Here is a 23,188-nt window from a genome sequence, read left to right on the forward strand (position 1 = left end):
AAGACCCTCAAGATGTTGGTAAAAGTAAGGGAACCCCACCTGCATTGGGGTTACAACACAAAAATCTTAACAAGAGGGCTCCTAAGAAGCCTCCTAAGGTGGGTAGAGAGAAAGATCAAGAAAAAGTGAAACCAATTGGTGAGACATTGGTCGAGTCTAGCTCAGAAAAAACCATTGATTCCCACATCTCTCCATCCCAAAAAATCATAATTCTTTCATGGAATGTAAGGGGTATGAATAGCATCCCTATACAAAACGCTATTCGAGATTTGTTCCGATTTCACTCTCCAAATATTGTCTTCATCCAAGACACTAAGATGTCTGTAGAAGGTATGTTGAGCCTCACTTCCAAGATTTGGGCTAGAGGCCAATGCCAGTGCATTGGCCAGTGCATTGGGGCTCAAGGCAATTCAAGTTGTGTGGCTTGACTCTAGGATCCTCGAAAAATTTGTTCCTATGTGGTGGATTTCTAGTAGATCTTCAATGTCTATGGCTGCCTCAAGTTTGGAACCTGGTGAAGTTAATCTCCTCTCCAATGTGCATGCTCCAACTGATCTCTCAAGAAAGTCTTTGCTTTGGTCTCATATTAGGATGGTTAGGTCCCTTGCCCCTTATTTTCCTTAGATCCTTGCAGGGGACTTCAATGTTGTTTTAAGGAAGGATGAAAAGAGGGGAGGTACCATCAAGCCTGAGCATTCTTCTAGGCTCTTGAGGGATAATATAGATTTTTTGAATTTGCTTGACACAAAGCCATCTAATGGAATGTTCACTTAAAATAATAGGAGGGGTGTTCATGCTATCTCTAAAAGGTTAGACAAGTTCCTGGTGTCTAATTTTTGGGTCGAAGATGGGGTGCTAATTGTATCTTTGAAAGGCTCAAATCATTAGCCAATCAAACATTTAGCTACTTTCTTCAAAACCTTTAAAAATCTTTCTTTCAAATTCCAACTTATGTGGCTTTGAGACTCTTCTTTACAAGAGTTTATAACAGAATCGTGGTCCAAAGGGAAACCTTTGTTTGGGACAACAATGTTCTCATTTGCTAAGAGACTTCAATATGTTAAGCACATGCCAAAAAGATGGAATAGGCAATGCTTTGGCAATATTTTCAGGGTTAAAGCAACTGCCCAATCTCGCTTGGATGTCATCACTCATCAGATCCAGGATCATGGCTTAACAGAGGATTCCTTTATATTAGAAGCAGCGACTATGAAAGAATTGGACAAATGGAAGTTGCGTGAAGAAATTTCTGGAAGCAGAAGTCTCATATTGACTAGTTACAGGAAGGTGATAGAAAACACTGCCTTTTTCCATAGCTATGTTAAGGATAGGAGCCAAGGGAATCTCATTAACTCCCTCAGGTCCTCTAAAGAAAATTAGCTCTCATATTCCAAGATAATTTTGGGCAAGATGATTCACTACTATTCCACTATGTTTATTGAGAATGCCCCCTTGGAACAGGAGGAAGAATATCTTATTTTGGAGTGCATTCCCTCATTAGTTTCTAATGAGATGAATGATTCTTTGAAAAAACCCATCAGTTTGGATGAACTAGAGGGAAATGTATTTCAAATGAAGAAAGGTAAAGCCCCTAGACGTGATGATCTTCCAATAGAGTTTACCAGGAATTTTGGGATATTGTCGAATTGGACCTTCCAGAGGTGGTTGTGGAATCTCAAAGAAATAGATAGATGATGAAAGCCATGAATAATGTGTTCCTCGCTCTTATTCCAAAAAGAAAGGGAGTTGATTCAATGGACCTCTTTTGACCTATAGCCCAATGTAGTTTACAGAAATATTAATAAGTTGATTGCAGAGAGACTCAAGGCATGGCTTAGATCTCTAATTTTGGAGGAACAATGGGGTTTTGTTGCTAGTAGACAAATTTTGGATGGGGTTGTAGTTGCAACAAAGGTTATTCATTTCATGGCAACCTCCAAAGAGAAGGCTATGTTTGTTATGCTTGACATAGCCAAAGCTTATGACCATGTCAACTGGACTTTTTTGCATAAGGTTTTGGTAGCTTTTGGGGTTTGGCAGCGAGTGGATCAAGTGGGTCATGAGTTGTCACCTCCTCCTCTGTTCTCATTAATAGTGAGCCCTCTGGCTCTTTGGTGCTTCTCAGGGTCTTTGGAAAGGGGATCCTCTCTCACCTTATTTATTTTAATGGCTGAAAACTTGGGAAGATTTATAAAGTCTCGTGTGAGGCCAAGATTGATCCAGGGCAGGAACTGAGGCAACAAAGTCCCTCCACACTCATTTACAATTTGTGGATGATACAACTCTGATGGTATTAGCTTGAGTTAATGAGGCATTCAATCTTAGACGGTCATTGGATATTTACTTGGCAGCCTTTGGGCAAAGGATTAATGAGAACAAGTTCTCCATTTTCTTCTTTAACACTCCTAAGCCTATCTAGACCAGGATTGCTCAGATCCTTAGATTCCAAATTGGTGCTCTACCTTTTCTGTATCTTGGTATCCCCATTGCTATAGGCACTTTGCCTAGCAGGTTTTGGCAAGATGTTTTGGATAACTTATGTAGGAAAGTTACTCATTGGACCTACAAGTGGATTTCTTCTATTGGGAGGGTGACTCTTCTAAAGTCAATGATTCGCGTTACATCCCACTTGTCCCCTAGTTGTTAATATGCAATATTTACACCATTATATATGTTTGCCCTAGTGCATTTATGCTATACTTGCAAGATGTTTAACGTGCCCTAGTTTTTTATGTTTAATTTGAATGAATGTGCCCTAGTTTACATGTTTAAATGAAATGAATGTGCCCTAGTTTTTCATGTTTAAATTGAATGAATATGCTCAGATGTTCATGCTTATTTGAATGATGTCAACTATGCTTATAATGACGATTTGATGAATCTTAATTGGTAAATTGATGACTAGACAGTTAACATTATGACATGATGTTTTACTTTTGTCAATGATCTATGAAATGTCAGAATAGGACAAGATTTTGATCTAACAGATTAAATTGGCCAAGTGTGTGCAGGAGATCGTCGTCCTCCGCGAAGGGAGGGAAAGTATCACCAAGACGGGAGGTAAAGGAAAGAAAGAACTCATGCCTTTTGAAACCCTAACCCTGAGCCAAATAGACTTATGATTGACTTTGTCAAACCTTGTTGGTCGTCGTGTCAGATAACCCTAGATAGTCCGTGCAGAGATTTTAGGGTTCATAACCCTAGTTTTTTGTTTGTGTTTCAAGGTAACTCGTTATTGTTATTTTAAGAAATTTTTAATTAATTATTATTTAAATTCCGCAGAGGTTCGTGTTTTATCATGTAAATATATTTATATATGTATACATCTTATGTATAGCATGAATATGAGAGTACGTATACCCGACAGTATACTTGCCCCCATAGGCATGCATACCTAAGGCGTATATGTTCATATATGTAAATATAAGAATATATTATACAAACTCTTGAAAGGTTAAGTAATCTTAAAAATAAAACCCATCCTCTAGTCGCTACAGGTATAAGTGGCGCGAAGGAATAAAAATATTAATTAAAACATTTTTTTTTCAACCCCCCCCTCTTTCTTAGTGCCAAGCTCATATATGTAAATGTTATTCGATTTTCAATTCAAGATGCAAGTTATATTCAAGGTTAATTTTCTTCTTTCAGGTATATGTTATTTCTTCATATAATAGATCTGATTATTATCTGGTATACTGCAGATGGAGAAGGAGCATTTATCAATTTCAATGTTCTTCTCATCATTACCGATTGATATATATATGCTAACAAGGAGGATCAAACAATACCTTGACTGGTCATGTCTAATAGACATGACCGATCAAGATATTACTTGATCGCACCTCTTAGAATCATAATCGCATTTACCTTATACCAATCGGTATGTATATAACTTAACAAGTGAACCGATACTAACCGGCGTGTATATCATTAACAAGTGAACCGATACTAATCGGTATATATGCAGTCATTTAATAAGCCCGATAACAATCAGCATTTACATAGTTAACATGTTTGACCGATACTAGTCGGTGTGCATATGATTAACAAGGTAAACTGATACCAATCGGTATTCTGTGCTTTATGATTTGCAACCAATAATAATCGGTAGTTAGACATTGGTTAAGAATCCGAAGTTGATCGGAATTTGCAAGCAAGGTTATATATATATAAATCGAAGAATAATCATCAGATGAAGGAATGATAAATGAAGTCTTATCATAGTCTATCGATAAGATAGATGATTGAATGAGAGACTTCATTTATCTCTCATTCAATCATTTATCTTACCGAGGCTATCATGTATCAACAATATACACTATCACTAATGGATGTGCAAGATATTTTTTATCGAGCATTTGAAAAGAGTTCAATATTAAAAAAAAATAAAGATTGTAGAAGCTTAGAATAATGAAAGGCTTTTGGCGTGAGCGAGAAGTCTTGACGGAGAAGGAAGAATAAGCAGGAAAATAACGCGTGAAGGATGCAAGCATGATTGGCGTGACTCCTCCTGGTAGTTTGGGAAGATGCCTGGTATTATGGCAACTGATGGAAGAAAAACAAGTTGGGAAATACATATGGGGTTGGTGCATTAAATGATTCATTATTCATTACTGCTGGCTGCAAAAGAAGGAGGTATTGGCTTTGCGTTTTAACATTTTTCTTGCTCGCGACTTGCATTTTTCTTCTCTGCGTTTTTAAGAGTTGAGGGTTACTAGGAGGAAGGCTGCTGGAAAATATTTCAGACGTTTCCCTTCATTTTTCAGGTCATGTTAAGACTTGAACCCTAACGCCTTAGTATAATTTTTCCATTTATTCATCATTTAGAAATTGGAAAATGGAGTATACAAAAATATAATGCAGTCACTGTTATTCCATTTTACTATGTGCAGTTTAAAATAGTAAGTTATTCTTATTCCTAAATTGTTCTTAATCGAAGGAAAAGGGTTTGCATAGTTATTAATGTATTTTTCTCATGCCATGAAAGATGAAATATATATATATATATAAACATAAATATAAATATGTATGTATAAATATGTATACATCTAAGATTAACTATTCTGTCTCTGGGATTCTGAAATTTGAAAGAGAGAAAAGACATTTAAGTCCCAGCACTTCTGATTTTTGGGAAGGATTTGAGCATTCCGCAAAATTTAGAGGAAATATTCGTCTAATTCTGCTATAAATCTGCTTTCAGTTTTTTTCCTTAGCAGCAAAATCTCTGTATCATTATGAATTTAGTGGGTATGCTGGAACTATCTGAGTTTTTGTTTTTTTAAATAATTTCTACTCAGCACACACTTTTATGACTAGATGAAGAATTATTTCACTGTTTAAGACCAAAGACTGTAGCAGCAGTCTTTTGATGACTAAGAGAATTTAAACAAGAAAATTCTTGATTAGGAACTGTTTGTCACTTTGGTTTAAATAAGAATACCTACTAGTTGAAAACAGCTGATAATACTTAACGTATATGTGAAGGTAATTGTATTTGTGTATACTTATATATGTACATTGGCATATACTGGTAAGTGTATATCAGTACAGTTACGACTGGTAATCAACTAGTTGAAGCAACTGGTAATACTTAACATGTATGTAAATGTATTTATATTTATGTATACTTATATATGTACATTAACATATACCTGTAAGCATATATCAGTTTAGATTATAACTGGTAGTCAGCAGAGTAAACTTGTAAATGGTTTTCAACCATACCTCTCAGAGTAGAGAGGGTGATCTTCCTAAAACCTGAAATAAGAAGATTTCTACCTCTTAAATGAGCATTCCCAGATTTGTCTAGGTCTGAAATAATATCAAAACAACAGCATCAGACAACCCATATAATTGAGATTATCATCTCTAGATTACGAAATCAACTAATACCCTAGTCTAGGAAGATAGTGGGTAGAAGGGCACCAATGTACCTCGATGCAGATAGCATCACCATTGAGTGATCACCCTCAAGATGCCAGGACAACAGAGACATGTTTGGCATGGTTCACATTCCATACTTATGAGTTGGATGTACAGTTGGCGGTTCTTATGCCCCCTATTTTCCCATCCCAAGGATTTAGTTGAATCATTACAAATCTTTGCAATCATAAATAAGAAGAAATTAACAATAACTATAAGAGTACTAGAGCTATTAGCAAATGAATGTTAAACATACATATGGTCATAGTTCCTATAAGAATTCAGTTAAACCCATTTAACCCTAGACCTATGCCGAGAAGGGTGGTGAACATTGACAGCACGTTTAATCATGCTTGCAGTGTTTAAACCTTGGCCAAGGTGGTGTTGCGCAATGCATGCTACCATCAAATCATTAGTACCAGATACACCTCTAGTCAGAAGCGTCATACTAGTTGGGAGTTACCCATAGTGTATGGCCGACTAGCTGTGTAGGTCCTATAACATAAAGTCTCAAATGGCATTGAGTCCCACTTCTTGTTACCTCCCTACGAAGGGTCAGGCCAATCCAGTTGAATATGGCACAAGGGACTAGTAAGTTTGTGGTTGGACGGAAAAGCGCCCTGATGATACTTTCCCTCCTCACTGGTATCTTGATAAAGTTATGAAGTTCAGAATGTTAGCATCAGATGAAATGTGCTCTCTAAACCCTCTCTCTTTCATTTAATGCAATATTACTTATTTTCTTATCTTACGTTTATGTTGGTTTAGAGCAATGTAATTACTTTCAGATATTGTTTATCTCAAAAAGAAAAAATCTCTTCCTTTATATGTTAATGGTTATATTCGTTTCAGCATGTTACATTTATGTTTAAATGCTTTATTTCATTTTAGCATGTTATCTCGTTTTAGCATGTTACAATTCAAGCTCTTCCTTTATATAGGTGTTTTGTGCAAGGAGCTCCTTCGAGCTTCATTCTTGAATTTCATGCCCTTTCCCAACAATTCTTATGGGCCGGTAACTTGCTTTCAAAGAAATGGAGTTTGGTTGAGAGGAATTTAGTGTGTACACCGAAGCAGGAAGATGGTCTTGGCCTTCGACAAAGAAGTCTTTATGGTCAAGCCTTGGCAGCTAAACTCCATTGGAGATGGTGTTGTCATCGGGACCAAGATTGGGCTAGGATCCTTACTTCAAAGTATCCGAGGGGAGTGGAGAGAAATGATGTTCCTCATTGTAACCTTGAGGGCAAACGCTCTATGAATTGGAGCACTATCAAAAGAGGTGCTATATTAATCAAGCAAGAGCTTTTTTGGATTTGCAATAGAGGTTTAAAGGCTTTATTTTGGTTTGACTCTTGGGATGGGTCCCCTCCCATCATATCCATGTATTTGCATTTGTTATCTTTGCGTACCATTTTTCTTGAGGCAGGGTGGAGAAAAGTGGAAGATTACAAAATGCTTGAGACTCTAGGTCAATTAGAAGTGCTTCGATGGAAATAACCTCATTAGTGGCCTCAAGGGGGCTCTGAGGAGGATCATCAAGAGCTTGAAAGATTTTGGCAGGTAAAGCTTGTAACTCCTTGGATTTTTCAGGAAAAAAAAGTGTTAAGAGTCATCAACTATGGATACGAATTATTAGTGTTATGTAGGAAACCTTATCAACAAAATGTGATTTGTCTACTCAGGTGGTTCTAAGTGATTTGGTTGTCATCCAAAGGTTGGGTTTGGAGGGCAGTGGTATGAAGCTCCCTTCTTCTAGGGTGGGTCGACGAGCCAAGAGCAAGATCCATCGAGATGGTTGTTGGTCACCTCCTCCTCATGATGTGTTAAAGATAAATACTAATGGGTCTTCAAGAGGTAATCCTAGGCATGTTGGGATTGGTGGAGTTGGCAGAGATAATTCTAGGTTGTCGATTTCTTTCTATGTGTATAAAGAGAAACATACTAATAACTTTATGGAAGCTCTTGCTATCCTTTATGCTTTAGAGAGAAGTTGAGCCCTAGGATGGAAAAAGATCATCTATGAATCCGATTCACAAATAGTGATCGATATGATGAATAAGTAGCAAGTGTAGGGAATGAACTGGTAATTGGCCTTAGTGGTCAATCAAATTGTGAGACTATAGATCTTTGGATTCTGTTACGTTTTACCACATTCCTTGAGAATGGAACAAGGTATTAGATTGTTTAGCAAAATGGGCTTTTGAGTAGGAGATGTGGAATGTCACATACTGGGGACACTTGTCCACTGAGTACTCCCGAATATTAGAGGAGCTTGTTATGAACGACATAAGTGATTATTTGGGGATTTTGAGAGAGCCCTAACTGGTTGTTTGTTTGTCTTTTGCTGGTTGGGCCATTGTTGGATCTACTAGTTCTCGCTACTTTGTACTAATCTATGGTGATTAATAAATGTTTACCCGTCTTTTCAAAAAAAAGATATACACAACTTTATCGTGTTCCAATAACTTGAGTCTCTCTTCCTCAATTTTTTATTTGGAAAATTGCTTTCCTATCTTCTTTGTTCATAGCAGTCATGTGAAAACATGTAATGTCCCCTTTTTTCGAGTGGTTCTCCAACAGGGACATCTAGTGTATTTTTATTCTCATTAGACTATGGTTGAAAATCATAAGGAAATCAATTAATTAAATTGATTATTTTAAAGTTGTCCCAATTAATCAAATCAAATCAAATCATGGGTTTTTTTATTATTTTGAATTGTCCCAATTAATTAAATTGATTATTTTAAAGTTGACCCAATTAATCAAATAATATCATGGTAATTTTCATCTGGTGTATTTTTATTCTCATTCAACTTCCATCTCCTATCATGGGAATTTTCCTTCTTGTGATGCATTTCACCTTGATGATATTGATGTAGACCCTCTTTGTAGTATTTCATGCTTAGACTTGAACACCTCACCATGATGTAGGATATCTCCATGTTGCAATGTTTTCCATCCTCATTATACTAATTAACTTGACGTCCTCCTAAAATGTGGAACATGTTGCCTTGGAATGTAGACTTGGATTTTGGTCTTGTTGTAGAGCCCTGATGTGATGCTTGCTTGTGTATTCCACCTTGATGATATTTATGTTGTAACTCAATCCTCAATCTTGCATTGATGTAGGGGCATCTTCCTGTTGCACAACTAAGATTTCTTCCTTATACTAACCCTTGTTCTTGGATTTCCAGATAAAATTCAAGACATGTCAAATTTCCTCCTCTTCATTGCTATGCCTTGAGCTTGATGTTCTTGAACATATCTCCTCTTTGTATTGTAATGTTGATGATGAGAGATGTAAGTGTTGACCTCCTCTTTGCCTTAGAAATTCAAGTGTTCATCTTGCACGTTGTTGATGAATCTCCTCTTGGCACCTTTGAAGCTCTCTCTCCAAGCTGTATGCTTGTGCTTCCTAGTGATGTCATTCTCCTTATCAACATTCCATGCTTGCATCAAACCCTGAAAGACAAAAGATTTAACATCATATACCACAGATTGAGTGCAAATAAGGCTGATACCTAACAAGTCAGGGCCCTAAAAACCTTTCATGGAAGTAACACCGATGAATGCAAGATCTGAAAACGATTATCAAAACCATAATGTATCCTTAATCTGGTCTGCTGCTGATTACAAGTCCGAGTTTTGTGTTTTAAGGCCTGATTTTTTTACCTTTAGGACTGAGCCTTTATGTTTCAAGTCTGATATTGAAAATCAGAACTAGGTCTGTGAAAAATTCGCCCAAGTCTGAGACAACTTCGCCTTAATCAGGTTTGGAAATGGAAAGAAAATCGCTCTTGGATTAGCCTCAAACTTGCTGTTGAAAAAATCGCTTCAATCTTGATTGCAAATTTGCTCCATACAATGATCAAATTTGCCGAAACAATCGCTAATCTAGGGTGGTTCTGCTCTTCACTTTGAATTGAGTTTGAATTGCCTTTTGAATGTTTGAAATGATCTCCCTCTATATAGTCACCATCTCCAAAAGATACATACTTTCACCCCAGCCAACTTTGCAACTTCTCTTTTTTTTGAAACATTTCATCTTTTAGAATTTGAACCGTTTGAGATACATGACAAGTTGGCCACCTTCTGATATCGGAGGAGTTTAGGTGAAGTGAAGCAATCTTATGGCGGACTTGGTTATAAGTTTAGCATTTCACATGCTTGATTGGCGGACTCCATGTCAAGTCTGTCATTGTTTTCACCAGATTGATGGTGGAGTTCTATCAAAGTCCCGCATTGTTTTTATTCTTTAGTGGCGGACTTTGATGTCTGATTTGCATTATTGTGTCCCTTGTCTATGGCGGACTTTGGTTGAAGTCCAAATCTGTTGTTACTTAGCAAGAAATTTGGAGAAAAGATACCAGGTGAATCCTAATTCAACATCAACAACCATCCTGCCTCTTGCAACACATGACAAAAGACAAATGCCCTTATATAGTGGCGGACTTGCAAGCAAGTTCTGCAATGTTGCTCTTGCAATGCATCTCAGATCAATGGCTTAGCACAAAATTGAACAATCATTGGTGGACTTTGAATCATTTCAGCACTTTTTCTTGGTCAGATTTTTACAAAGTCCTGCATTGTGTGCAAAGGTCGGAGTTTCAAATGATTTTGCAACATGGCAGGATCAGACTTCATTCAAGGTTTGCATTGATCAAACCCTCTATGCAGTATGCACAATGCTGGTCAGAACTTTGCATGGTTTTGCATAATCAGGTCGGAGTTTTCACTAGTCTTGCACCCTAGAGGTCGGACTTGAGACCTGATCAACAATGCCACTCACCAAAATTAGCGATCTTTGCATCGTGATCAACATTTTGTGAAATACAACAACATTTTTGCCTTGTAATCCTTCAATGAGTGGCGGACTTGACAACTTCATCAACATTTTCTTTTTTCCTCCTCAATGACGAAGATCAAGGTGTCATCAACATTTTTAGCATTTGAAGGCCTCAATGATTGGTGGATTTTGAAGTCAATTTTGCACCATTGGGGCGGATTCTAAAAGGGTGATGTAAAAATGTTTTTCCTTCATGATGGCAGACTTCAAGGCAAGTCCAGCATAAAACCTTCTCAAGATGGTAAAGTTAGGGACCTGATTTCATCCCTCAATAACATTTTGTTCTTCACTTTGTCGGACTTTGTAACAGTTTTGCACTCTTGTGGATCAGAGTTTGCTGAGATTGTACATTTCCCAAAGATGGCGGACTTTTGATGAATTGTACAATTTTTTGTCTATTCCACAAGGGTGGACTTTACCTTACTTCCACACTTCATCCCTTTGTAGTGGCGGAGTTTGATCAAAGTCTGGCATAAAACCAACCTTAGTGCAATTTCCGACAAAACTTAATGGCGGAGTTGGAGTCAAGTCCTGCATTGGATCAAGGTAGATGGCGGACTTTGTGTGTTCTCCCGCATTGCTCTAAGTTTAATGGTGGACTTAGCAAAGGGTTGTGCATAAACTACCGGGGGGAATTTTACCAATTTCATGCATTGATTAAAAAAAGGTCAGAATTTGAGGGTGTTTGTGCAATAAAACCCCTAAGGGTGGAAATCCATTGTAAAGGGTAAATGTGGGATTGGGCAAAATTGCAAGGAAACCTTGCAATTCCACTCCAAAATGATCAAAACACCTTTTATTCCTTCAATTCATATTCATTACAACACCTTGTATTTGACAACCTTGACGACAACTTTTGACTACTTTGCAATATTAACATGATATTGCAACATTGACAAGATTTTGCAATTCCATCATCAATCCCTAACCTTGACACTTGATTATTGATCTCGAGCTCAAAACAACACTACTTGACTCAATCACCCTAGAAATGAAACTCGCACTCTGAAGAACCATTCTACCTTGGATTAACAAGACCAAACCCTCTAATAAACAAAGGTTAAGGACTACGACTATTGCCAAGCTAAGCAAACTAAGGAAAACCACTACTCTAAAAGCGAAAAGTAGGAGTCCTCATTTGCAATGGGGCGATGTGTGAAAACGTCACAACTGAAGTTAATTTGGATTCTTCTCAGAGACTTAATTGGGCCTTTGAAAAGAGAGGTTGGCAAGTCATTTGCATCATCCATTATTGACTTGATATGTTTGGCAGATTTTTGGAGAGCTTGTGTTTGCAAGTTCAGCATGCCCTAGGATGAAAACCCTTGGGTAATTTGGGGTTGTTTGGACGAAAACCCACTCAACCTATTGGGTGGGACAATTTTCAAAATTTGGAGTAATAATTTGCAATATTTACAAAGGCTTGGATTGGTCAAAGTTTGGGTACCGTGATTGTTTGTTGATGGCGTTTATGATGACCAAATTGGAGCGACCTGAATAATTTAAGGGCCTGAATCTTAGATGTAAGCATTGTGACTCCCTTAAGGCGAGTTATACCAGCAATGAGAGCAGATAATTTTCAGATTAAGGACAGCGAATTCACCCTTTGACAGGTCATGGGATTTTCATCATACGTTAGGACTGGTTTCAGGGGGCGATTAGGAGAAATTCAAAGGTCTACTCTGTAGACTGCCATAAATATGATGCCACACTTTATTAGCAGTTTTGGGCAATTAAATTAGCCAAATCTGGCCACTTCAACTCTGAAACATATCTGAACTTGTTTAGCATCTGATGAATTGCTGGGTGAGTTCAAGATATTCAAGGATGACTTATTTATTTCTGATCAAAAAGAGACTGCTAAAGGTTATATTAAATGTGCTGAGGCATGCTTGTGGTTACAGACCTGGACAAGAGGGTTTAGAGCTGCTATGATCTGTAGCAGGTTATCGGCATAAAGTGTGAACGAATTCCAGTCTGGGTGTATGGAAAGAAGTCTCCAAAACGTCCTCATAATTCTGATTTATTCTGCAACAAATTTCTGAGCAAAGGCCACTCCAATTGATTGTGGGAGTATGAATTAATAAGATCAGAATAATTTCTGTATTTCCTATTAATTTCTGCAATTAAAGTGTCGAACGAATCATCTGCATAATTTGATATTCCTTTCCATTTGAAATATTATACAAGTGCAATTTGAATGTAAATTCTGAAACCATGGTATGATATTATTAATTGATGCAAATCTGAAACCACACAAACCTGCAACAAGAAAACCTATCAATCTCAGACGTGAAACTGTTTCACAAAAATGAGCTTGGAAAAGAGAAAAAAAATTTGGTAAAATTGTGAGGAATTTTTCCAAAAACGAAGGCATAATTTTGAGTCTTTGTAAGCATTTCACATGAAAGAGCCACACATGTAAAGCCTATCTTTTTTTTTTTGTCATATATCAATAGTTGCCTTGAAAAGATAAATAATGTAATTTGTTGTATTCTTAAAAGCCCAAGCCAATTGTAAGGGCAATTGGTGTATGTCCCCTTTCTACTGGTCTAATTGGAATTTTATGCGCAAATGCATCGTCAAAGGGCATTCCAAAGTAACTATCAAACTCCACCATAACATATGCTGGTGGTTCTAGTGGGGAACTCTTGGGTTTATATCATACTTTGAATACATCTTAGAGCTCCATCTAAAAGTCTTGCTTCTTTCCATGGATTGATTGGAGGTTAACATCACCCTTACATCCTTAGTGATTAACAACTCCAAATTGAATGTAATGCCCCCTTTTCAATCAAACTGTGTTTGTGGACCAAGGGCCATATTTCTATTTCCAATGTCTCCCTCGGTCAAAAAGTTCTAAGTATGGAGGTATGTCAAATTGCCTAGTTGTACATAAATTGTCGAAGCATCAACGTTAACCATTCTTGTTTACCTTGTTGTCAAACCTTAATATTTCCTTAGTCCTATCAAAATGTCAAACTTTACCATGTCAGAATGTCTTCTACCCAAACCCTGATCTCTGACTAGTGGTAATCTCCAACCCTCAAACTCTGACATTCCCACCCTTTTGCTGTCATTCCTACCTAGCCCTACACAATTGACAGCACAATTAATGGCCAAATGGGATGCCACAATTTCTCTAGAAGAGATTCTTCCACCAAGAAACATTGTTCAAAATGAAGGATGCAGATTTATGTGTACTTGCAGCTGAAGGATGATAACTATATCTCATTAATGTGGCAGTTGAAGTTAATCATCATTTCATAAGTTCTTGCAAGCTATTCTATGCCCTACACTCTTGAATTGAAGAATGCCATTAATGTTGATGACATTGAGGACCAACGACCATGATATGTTCTCCGGTTCATTCAAATATGCCAAACAAGATATATTTCTAGGTTGTTCATTACTCAAGAGGATTATGCTTTATTCTCCAAACAAAGCCCTGGCCAACATTGTCTTGAGCACCAATGTCAGAACAATTTAGATTGTCATGTTCCTTGTTCCTTAAGGCCAACCAGCAACATTTTTTAACATGTTATTAAACACTACTTATGTATCCAATGAATATTAAATATAGAATATATAAATTAAAATTTCAAATTTCAAAAGGGCAAGAATTTATTTTTCAAACTAGGTGCTAAAACTGAAAGTCAAATTTAGGAGCCCATCTACAAGAACATCTATTCAATTGCCTCTGCAATTCTTTGCCAAGAATTGAAAAAAGTTGGACAATTTTACTTGTTTGGTAGCACTTGTAGGACTATGTAGCGTAAGGAGGTTCAGACGAAAATCCTAACCTGCCATCAATATCCTTTTCCATTCTATAGTTTATGATTTATTCTAATCATTCCAAATCTAGACACTTAGTTGTGGGAGGCATACCCCAATATGGGACATTTCATCACCGTCCACAGGCGGCATTCCATTCAGTCCACTAGGATCAGAGCCATCATGAATCCCAAACAAGACCAAATTGCTGCAACATCCATTTAGCAGACCTAGGAAGGCAGTGTCTTTGTTATCTTTCATCAAAGGCTGAATCACACTCAAGTGTTGCAGTTTCAGAAGTTCATTAGGTAGGAAAGACCCTATCGAGCCAACCCCAGCAACAGATTGCCATCCAATGGCGCCTATCAGTAGTCAAAATCACACAAAAAAACCAACCAAGCAAAATTCTCTTTGTTTCCCAGGTGCCTTGCACTCAGTTAGTGGAAGATCTAATCACAAGAGTCTCATTTTTAGGCCAGTTGACCAGGGTTCTTGCTGGTCACATACAAAAATGCATTTTTTCTTCATTCAACTATTTGTTGTTTGATTCCAAATCTTATCATTATTCAAATTTGAGTTTAGAGCATGTCTCAAGTTGTCACTATGATTTTTTTTTTAATCTGAAGTTGTGTTGATTTATCTATGAATTGTAACAAACAACAAACTGATTTGGTTTTCATCATATGTCATTCCATAAGATCATTAATTTTTGCAGAAATTACAGTGGTCAAATCTCATTTTCTAAGTGTTTGGATGATTGAAAATAGCCCTCATCTAGTTCTACACTGGCTGATAGGGTTTTCTAATAATCCATGACAGTTTGATTTTGATTTTGTTTATTGATACCGAGTTCAAACCCTAGGGACATCTCACAGATCTAAGAACAAAGACCCTCAATTATATAGAGGCCAGAGGATGTTTTGGTTTCACAAGGTAGAAGAGACAAAGCCCCTTTGCTTTGTTGCACAAGTTCACCAAAGGTCACATGTGAGCATCATGGTTACAAATCTATATTGCTATATCTGATAAATTAAATACAGGACATAAAAATATAAATGACCATGCATACCAGACACAGCAGTAAAATATATCTTTATTCGCACATGCAGTTATTACAAAGAAGAAGACCAGAGATGGTCGGCCAAGAATTAGAATTCACCCGATCATACCATACTACCTTGGCCATACACAACATATTTGAAGGACCCAACAGTTGCCAAGAGGTACAAAACCGTCAACCAACCAACACATTAACTACCTGAGAGTGACAACCCTCTTAATACAAACAATTGATACATTGGCAGATAACAAATATTATCAAACATAACAATAGGCATCTTATGCCGACTACATCATCCCCCCCCCAAAAAAAGTCGTCTTGGAGACGACAAGTAAACATCAAGTAATATTCCAAAAAACTAATGACAGACAATCACTTGGACTGGACGACCCCAACTTGTAGTGTACCTACCAAATCAAATGAGGGTTTGGGGACAACGCCCCCAACGAGGGCCTAGGGGCAGCACCCCCAACAGGGTCAAGGGGCAGCCTAGGATCTTTGCTTCTGCTATACACAATCTAAAACTGTGGACCCAACCAACCTAGGATCTTTGCTTCTGGTATACAAAATGTCAAAGCAAAAGTGTCCCTTTCACGTATCTCAACACTCACTTCACTGCAACCCATTGTTCTGCCTTTGATGCTATCATGAATCTAGAGATGTAACTTACAAGATAGCTCAAATCAGGCCTAATGGCTATAAGATAGATAAGACTGCCCACGAGTTACCTGAATGCTAACTCATTTATCACCTTTGAGTCTGATTTGGTTGAAAGCTTCAGCCCTTTCTCCATAGGTGTAGTGGTATAGTAACAAAAATGATATCTTTAACTCTTCACTATCCACATTACATATTAACTGTAAATGGAACAATTTCAAAACTGAATAGACCTTATAACTTGCATCATTGGCTGTCCTTGAAGACCTGATCCACAAAGAAGGATAAAACAGCTCTGAGTCAACAAATTTTATCTTCAGCTACAGCCATGAAGCATCATCTCATAACTCCCTAATAATCAATGGCATTGTCCATGTAACTTACCATTATTCAAGTTAATTTCAACTGTTTATTGACCCCAGAAAGGACTGCTATTAACTTGTGTGGGACTCAAATCACAACAGAAGCATTTCCAGCATTACAAGCCTTTTTGCCAATAACTGTAAAAAACACACTATGATCGGAACTTCTTCCAAATCATTACTTTATGTCATCAAAATGTTGCTCAAGGACCTGCAACAAAGTGAAGTCTCCATTGGACCTGCAAAGGATGTGTTTAGCACCCTCACCATTCAGCTTCAGCCTCCCTAATACCTATGTACCTTCCAAAAAGGTGAGAAGCCAGCTCTAAGGGGCGATTTCACTAGAAAAATCAAGGTCATAAAAAAACTATCAAATAGCATATGGAGAATGGTCACTTAGCCTTGGGAAATTCAACAGATCAATACCCATAACCAGAAAATCGCTTCAGCATGTATAACATCTCAAAATGTGGGGTACGGCTAGGATAGAAGAAGTACGGCTAACATCAGGAAGACCTGCAAAAAGCTCAAAACCCTTTACAAAAGTCTCCACAATCTTTGCAAACACTCTAAACTGAAAACCCAATAACTTGCTCTTCAAAATATACTGAAAATCTTCATGATCGTGAAAACCCCAAACTAAAAGCTTCTTTAAACTTTTGTGTTTCTTGTGAAGAATAACTAAACCAGCTAGGGTGGGTCTTTCACCACCGAAACTATACAAATTGCAAAGGGTTTTCGTCCTCAACAACTCCAAGAAGAACTCCAAATTTCATTTTGACACCAACTAGGGTGGGTCTTTCACCACCTAAACTATACATGTTGCAAAGGGTTTTCGTCCTCAACACCTCCAAGAAGAACTCCAAAGTTCATCTTGATGGCATCTTTTTATTTGTGCAAACTACTAATCAAGAAATGAGAGCCCAAACTCCAATACACAGAGCTTCGACGGAAAAATTATGGCATTTCAAATATTTAAATATTTCATAGTTCCACAGAATTTCCTAACGGAGGAAAGGGGGGACGGTTTTGGGGACAGGGGAACCAAGGGCCTTAATTTGGGGACGGTGATGGGACGACAGGGGGACGACGGTGGAGCGGTGCTGGGGGGGCGGTGCTGCTATAAAAATAGAGGTGAATTCAAATCTTCAAGGCAAAAATCTGCAATATAACATCTTTATGAGTGCCCTGTGAAAGACCAACTAATTTTCACTCAATTAAAGGTTGCAATCAATATGTAATGGCATGTACCATATAGCAAGCGACTCGACGTTGTCCTCGACAGAGGTGGCGAAGGTGGCTAAGGTGGTAGTGGTGTGGAAGGATGTTTCCCCCAAGTCCCCAAGTCTCGAAAACACCCCCCTACAAGGGATGCAGGTTATTTTAGGGGTGACACGCCCCGTGGAACACTGAAATATTTTTTTCCCCTCAAATAAGCTCCCATAACACCTTTTTAAAATAACTTTAGTCCCCGCAACCTAGGCATCCAACTTGGGGACATTTACTTTATGAAATATTTACAATAAATAATCGCCACTTGAATACTTAAGTGTAAATATTTAAAAATAATTCCAATCAACGTACGAAACTCGCCAAGACACCAGAAATAAAGAATCAAACATGTCGGAACCAACTGAAGCTAAAAGTTGATAACTAATGCCGACATGAGCACATATTGTAAATAGCAGTGTTCTCTGAGGACCCACGAGAACAAACCCAAAAAAACCTAGAAAGATTGGCGCCATTCAAACACTTACTATAAATAAAAATTTCTATCAAAACCCACTGAAACTGAGAAGTGAGCTCACCAAGAACATTGGAATCCTCCTAACACATTTGGAAACCTATGGAAAACCCTGAAAACTGGCCAATGCTCACAGAACCAGATTGGGTTTCCTTCTTCCTCCTCTTGGTCCAACATTGAATATATGGACGGATTGTCTTCTTGGTCAATAATGTGTTGAAACTTGATATACTTCATCAGGGAGCGGTAGGTGTCTGGCTATCTCCTCCCACTCTCCCTTCATATGTTCTTCAATGAAATTCTTCCTTTCTTCCCAACTACAACTTTGGTTGACACTTCATCTTTTACTTCTTGGCAGGCTTGGACTTTATGTCAGTAATCCTTCAGTTTCTTTGGCAATTCTTCTCATTCGCCTTCATCATTCTCCTTATTCTCTTAGTTGAAGGCATCTTCTCATCAATCCTTTTGTTGCTTCGTGATCGTTTGGAATATGTGTCCTATCATTGTCAGGTTGCACGAGCATTAATTCTTGGACATACATCTCTTGCTAGTGTCACATTCCTCTTCCCATCGATTCCTCTCTTCATACCATTGCAATATTTGTTGCCTTCATTGCCCCTGATCCCTCTCTGCCCCAAGGTCTTGCAAGATGATAAAGTGGTGTGCTATAAACCTTGGTAATTTGTGCAGCAACCAATAAACCTTTTCATTGATGGTTAGATTGTCTAGATGGTGTCCTAAGGGACCTCTCTCCTGAGAGCTTGCCTCCGAACATGTTCCTTGAACGAGATGTCCCACAACTTCACCATATTCTATGTAAGTTGGTCTTCTCGTTCCTCGTTGGCTTGTACAAGTTCATCTAGCGGCTGTCCCATTGCATCACCATGATTCTCGTCTATAAGTTATACTTTGTCCAATGGCACCAAATGTTTACTCAATAATTCCACTTGAAAGATTAACAAAGAGTAAACCGAAATAACAAAATAACAAAATATAACAATAACAATTACTTGCAACAATGTTCTAGAAAGATGTCTTTTATTCATCCATTTATCGTATGTACAATAGATATAGGACTTAATGCATGCAATCCCTGACTACAAGTATAATGAAAAATATATAGCAAAGCCGATGTTGGTTGAGAACGCCAACCATTGGTAACTACCAACTATCAAGGACTAATTCCTTAATTACAAAATAATTCATTTTATTTATTGACAAACTAGATGAACACTAATGCATTTTAGAGTTATTTAAAGAAGTATAAGGCATATTTTGGAGTTATTAAGGCTATTGTGCGAATAATAATATAATCTAGGGTTTCTAAGGTTCTTCTTTAAATATTTAAAGCCAAAATGTATTGGTCCAATATAAAGTTGTTGAAGGTTTTAAATTAAATATTTCCAAGAATATTTTCCCTAGGATATTACATTGAAATGAAATACATAACAATTTCCTACTTAATTCTGGGGGAGAGATGTTATAAGTTATCCAAATCTATAAAAGCTTCAATAAAATCCTAACATAGTTATGGCACTAAAGAAATAATAAAAGAAAGAATCCAAAAATTATGCAAGAGAGAGAAAGGCAATGATATTCCCTAGAAAAAAAAACATGGCCTCAAACATTGAAACAATGTATTATAAACAGCAACAAAAATTACAATACAGATCATGCTTTGAACCTTCACAAGGAATCAACACTCGATCTAGATGAAAACCATACAAGAATTCTTTAGTAGCAATGAGCAACCTAGTTGCACTCATGAGATCAATCTAAACACACTAGGGATCCACACATCCCAGACCATGTCCCTTAGGATCTCTCAACAAGCAACTACTCATTACTCAAATATTTGGGTGCCTACACCAAGTTTCTCATATTGAGCATGCACAAAATGATTTCTAACGTCCACCCCAAGCATTCTATTTATAAGCAAGAAAGAAACAAGAATTAAAAAACTATTTTCTAGCCACTTTTAATTAATGCACCCAAGTAACACTTCCAAGATGGGTGCCCAAGTTTTCAACCTTCATAGGAGATCAACTCTCTCAATTTAGAAGAAAAGCATATAAGAACTTAAAATTCTTTAGTAGCAATGAGTAACCTAGTTGCACTCGTGAGATCAATCTAACCACACTAGAGATCCACACATCCCACACCATGTTCCTTAGGATCTCTCAACCAGCAACTACGAAATTGATTTCCAAAAAGGGTCTTCATCCTTCAAAGGTTGAGATGAACCACATTCAATCTCTAGAACCACACTGGGTTTTCTCTATCGGAGAGAAATATCATAAATTGAATAATCTTCAGCATACATGCAAATAAGCTCAAAAGCCCTTTTATAAACTCCAAGCTCAACACCCTAATTAGGGTTGTACATCCTTTTAATTTAATTTTAAATTTTGAATTAGTCTTATGTCGCCCTAGGCACCCAAAAGAATATATCATTTTTTATAATATTTTAAATCAACACCTTATAACTCCCTAGGTACCAATATTAAGTCACTTTTAAAAAGTCATTTTATTAAATTAGATAAAGTAATATATTTAATTTAACTTTAATGGTTTAACATTATTTAAAATAATATCCTTGAACACCTTTAGTCACCAAGATATTATCAATTTATGCAATCACCAACTATCCAAAAATAGTAACTCTGCCAACTAACGTAATCAGTGTCCAGTTGACATTTACTATAAATAGCAAGTATGGACAAGTTGTCCAAAATCACTCCAGAAAGTGTCATTCATCTCGATTAATCCATCTGAACTCACTAGCGACATCAAAATACTCCACTAAACTGGCTGACACAAACCTTGAAAGTCAGCACCAGCTACACTATAAGAGAACCCAAAAAAGGGGGCACTACAATGTGTTTCCAATTAATGCCATAATTGAAAAGCTGTGATAAAATGCTCAGAATGGTAAATAAGGTGAAGATAGGCTGACTAAGAACAGCAAGAATGGTGAAGATGGATTTACTAGTGCACTCAAACAGGAGGATTCAAGAAGAAAGCAAAGCTATGAATGTCTACTAACCAGAAAGATGCTGAAGTGTACTTATGTATGGAAATGAAAGAAGAAATCAGAATAGCGACTCTAGTTATGATGCAATCTAGACTCAAGAGAAGCTATGAGAATGAAGCACAATCCAAAAATTGGTACCTTAATCTTGGTGTAGGCAAAATTGAAATTATGTGAGAAAAAACAGAAAGCAAGACTAGGAATATTTTTCAAACAGTTGCTATGCAAAGTAGGATGCATATGAAGCTAGAGAAACTAAGAATGCCACTATGAATTGAATGAAATATGAGGGCGTATGGTTATGTAAAATGATTATCAATTACACACACAACCCAAACCTCTTAAAACCATGTCTTAAACGACAATATGCAGTTATGCAAAGAGTCTCGAGTAGGGAAAACTAAATCATATGCTTCTAATTTCTTTAAATGCAATGTTGAAAGGTAAAGAATAACAAATCTAAATCCCCAACTTGTCAAATATGGAGATGACAAACCAATGAGTAATATGCTGAAGCTGGAGTTAGTGTCTTCACAGTGTGACATATTCAAACGCAAGTCTCACATAATCCATCACAAATTGTAGCTAGTAAGACAAGAAGATTAATGAAGTCAAACAAGCAATACAAAAACTACACAGAGTTGGAAGATCTCAAGAATAGCAGAGTGCATGCTGCTGACTTACATTCTTGCATCCCTCATGACCTCAAACACCATTGCATTTAGAGACCTAAGGAATGAGATTAGTTGTGCAAAATTGGAACGGTTAGGGAAATGAAACATCTTCTAGAGGTGCCCTCGTTTTCCTTTGAGTAACATAAGGCGGCACCGCAGGTTTGCAGGACAGGACTAATAGTGACAATGACATGAACACCACAACAATTTTGTGATTGTTGAGACAATCACTTAAACACCGTAGCAGTTACATGATCAAGAAAAGTGGACATTAACCACTGCTGGTGGTATTTTCTTGGAAAAATGAAGCAATAGGAAGGAGAGACAATGACAATCACGGATACGAGAGATAGACATAAACATGGTGACACTCGTGCTGAGGGTGATCACAGGGTTAGACTAGGAATGTGGTGTAGAAATCAGATATACCAAATCACAACTTAAGTGTCAAAGCATGTGTCAATAAACATTGAGGTCTAATGCACATCATTGGACTTAGATGTGGCACCAAGGAGCAAAAAAATGCAAGCATGTACAGTGCCCACCATTAAAATGGCATTGAGTTTCCGGGCTATTTCGGAAACAAGTAAGCATAGAGAACTTAAACAATTTCCAGGAGTACATAAACCAGAACCAATGAATAATTTCCAGGCTTATATGAATGGGTTCTAACTTCTATCGTTTCATGCAACAGAGTAATATACTATGGCCTATGTGATAATATGTACAATATTAAAAAATATGGAGTGGCCTATGTCACTAATTCTAATGATTTAAAAATATTCAATCATCCATAGGGTTGTCTCATAGCCCATGTTCCTATATCTCATCAAATACTAATGGGTGGCCTCCTAGGAAATCCTAACTGTTGGGTGCGAATTCTGGCAAGGGGCAGTGACAACTAATGTGAAATGATAATTACTTCTGCTAGTTTCAATTCCACCATTCCTCTCCTATGAAAATCACTTGATGCAATGAGTTCCAGCTGGACTATTCAATCTCATTAAGGATCAATCATAGAAGAAATGACTAGTCGTGAGAAATAGGTCAATCAAATAATGATTTGAGCACTGAATAATAAATGCAGTTAATCCTTAAAAATAATATCTGAAGATGTT

The 23,188-nt window shown here is 37.3% G+C and overlaps 1 protein-coding gene across 5 annotated transcripts in view; it reads right to left on the reverse strand.

Annotated features, from left to right (window-relative positions):
- LOC131029041 (serotonin N-acetyltransferase 2, chloroplastic) overlaps positions 1-23,188 on the reverse strand; it is a 153,264-nt gene that overhangs the window by 40,547 nt on the left and 89,529 nt on the right. The window lies entirely within an intron of this gene.

The sequence above is a fragment of the Cryptomeria japonica genome, chromosome 2 (genome assembly GCF_030272615.1).
Source record: "Cryptomeria japonica chromosome 2, Sugi_1.0, whole genome shotgun sequence".
Taxonomy (NCBI): domain Eukaryota; kingdom Viridiplantae; phylum Streptophyta; class Pinopsida; order Cupressales; family Cupressaceae; genus Cryptomeria; species Cryptomeria japonica.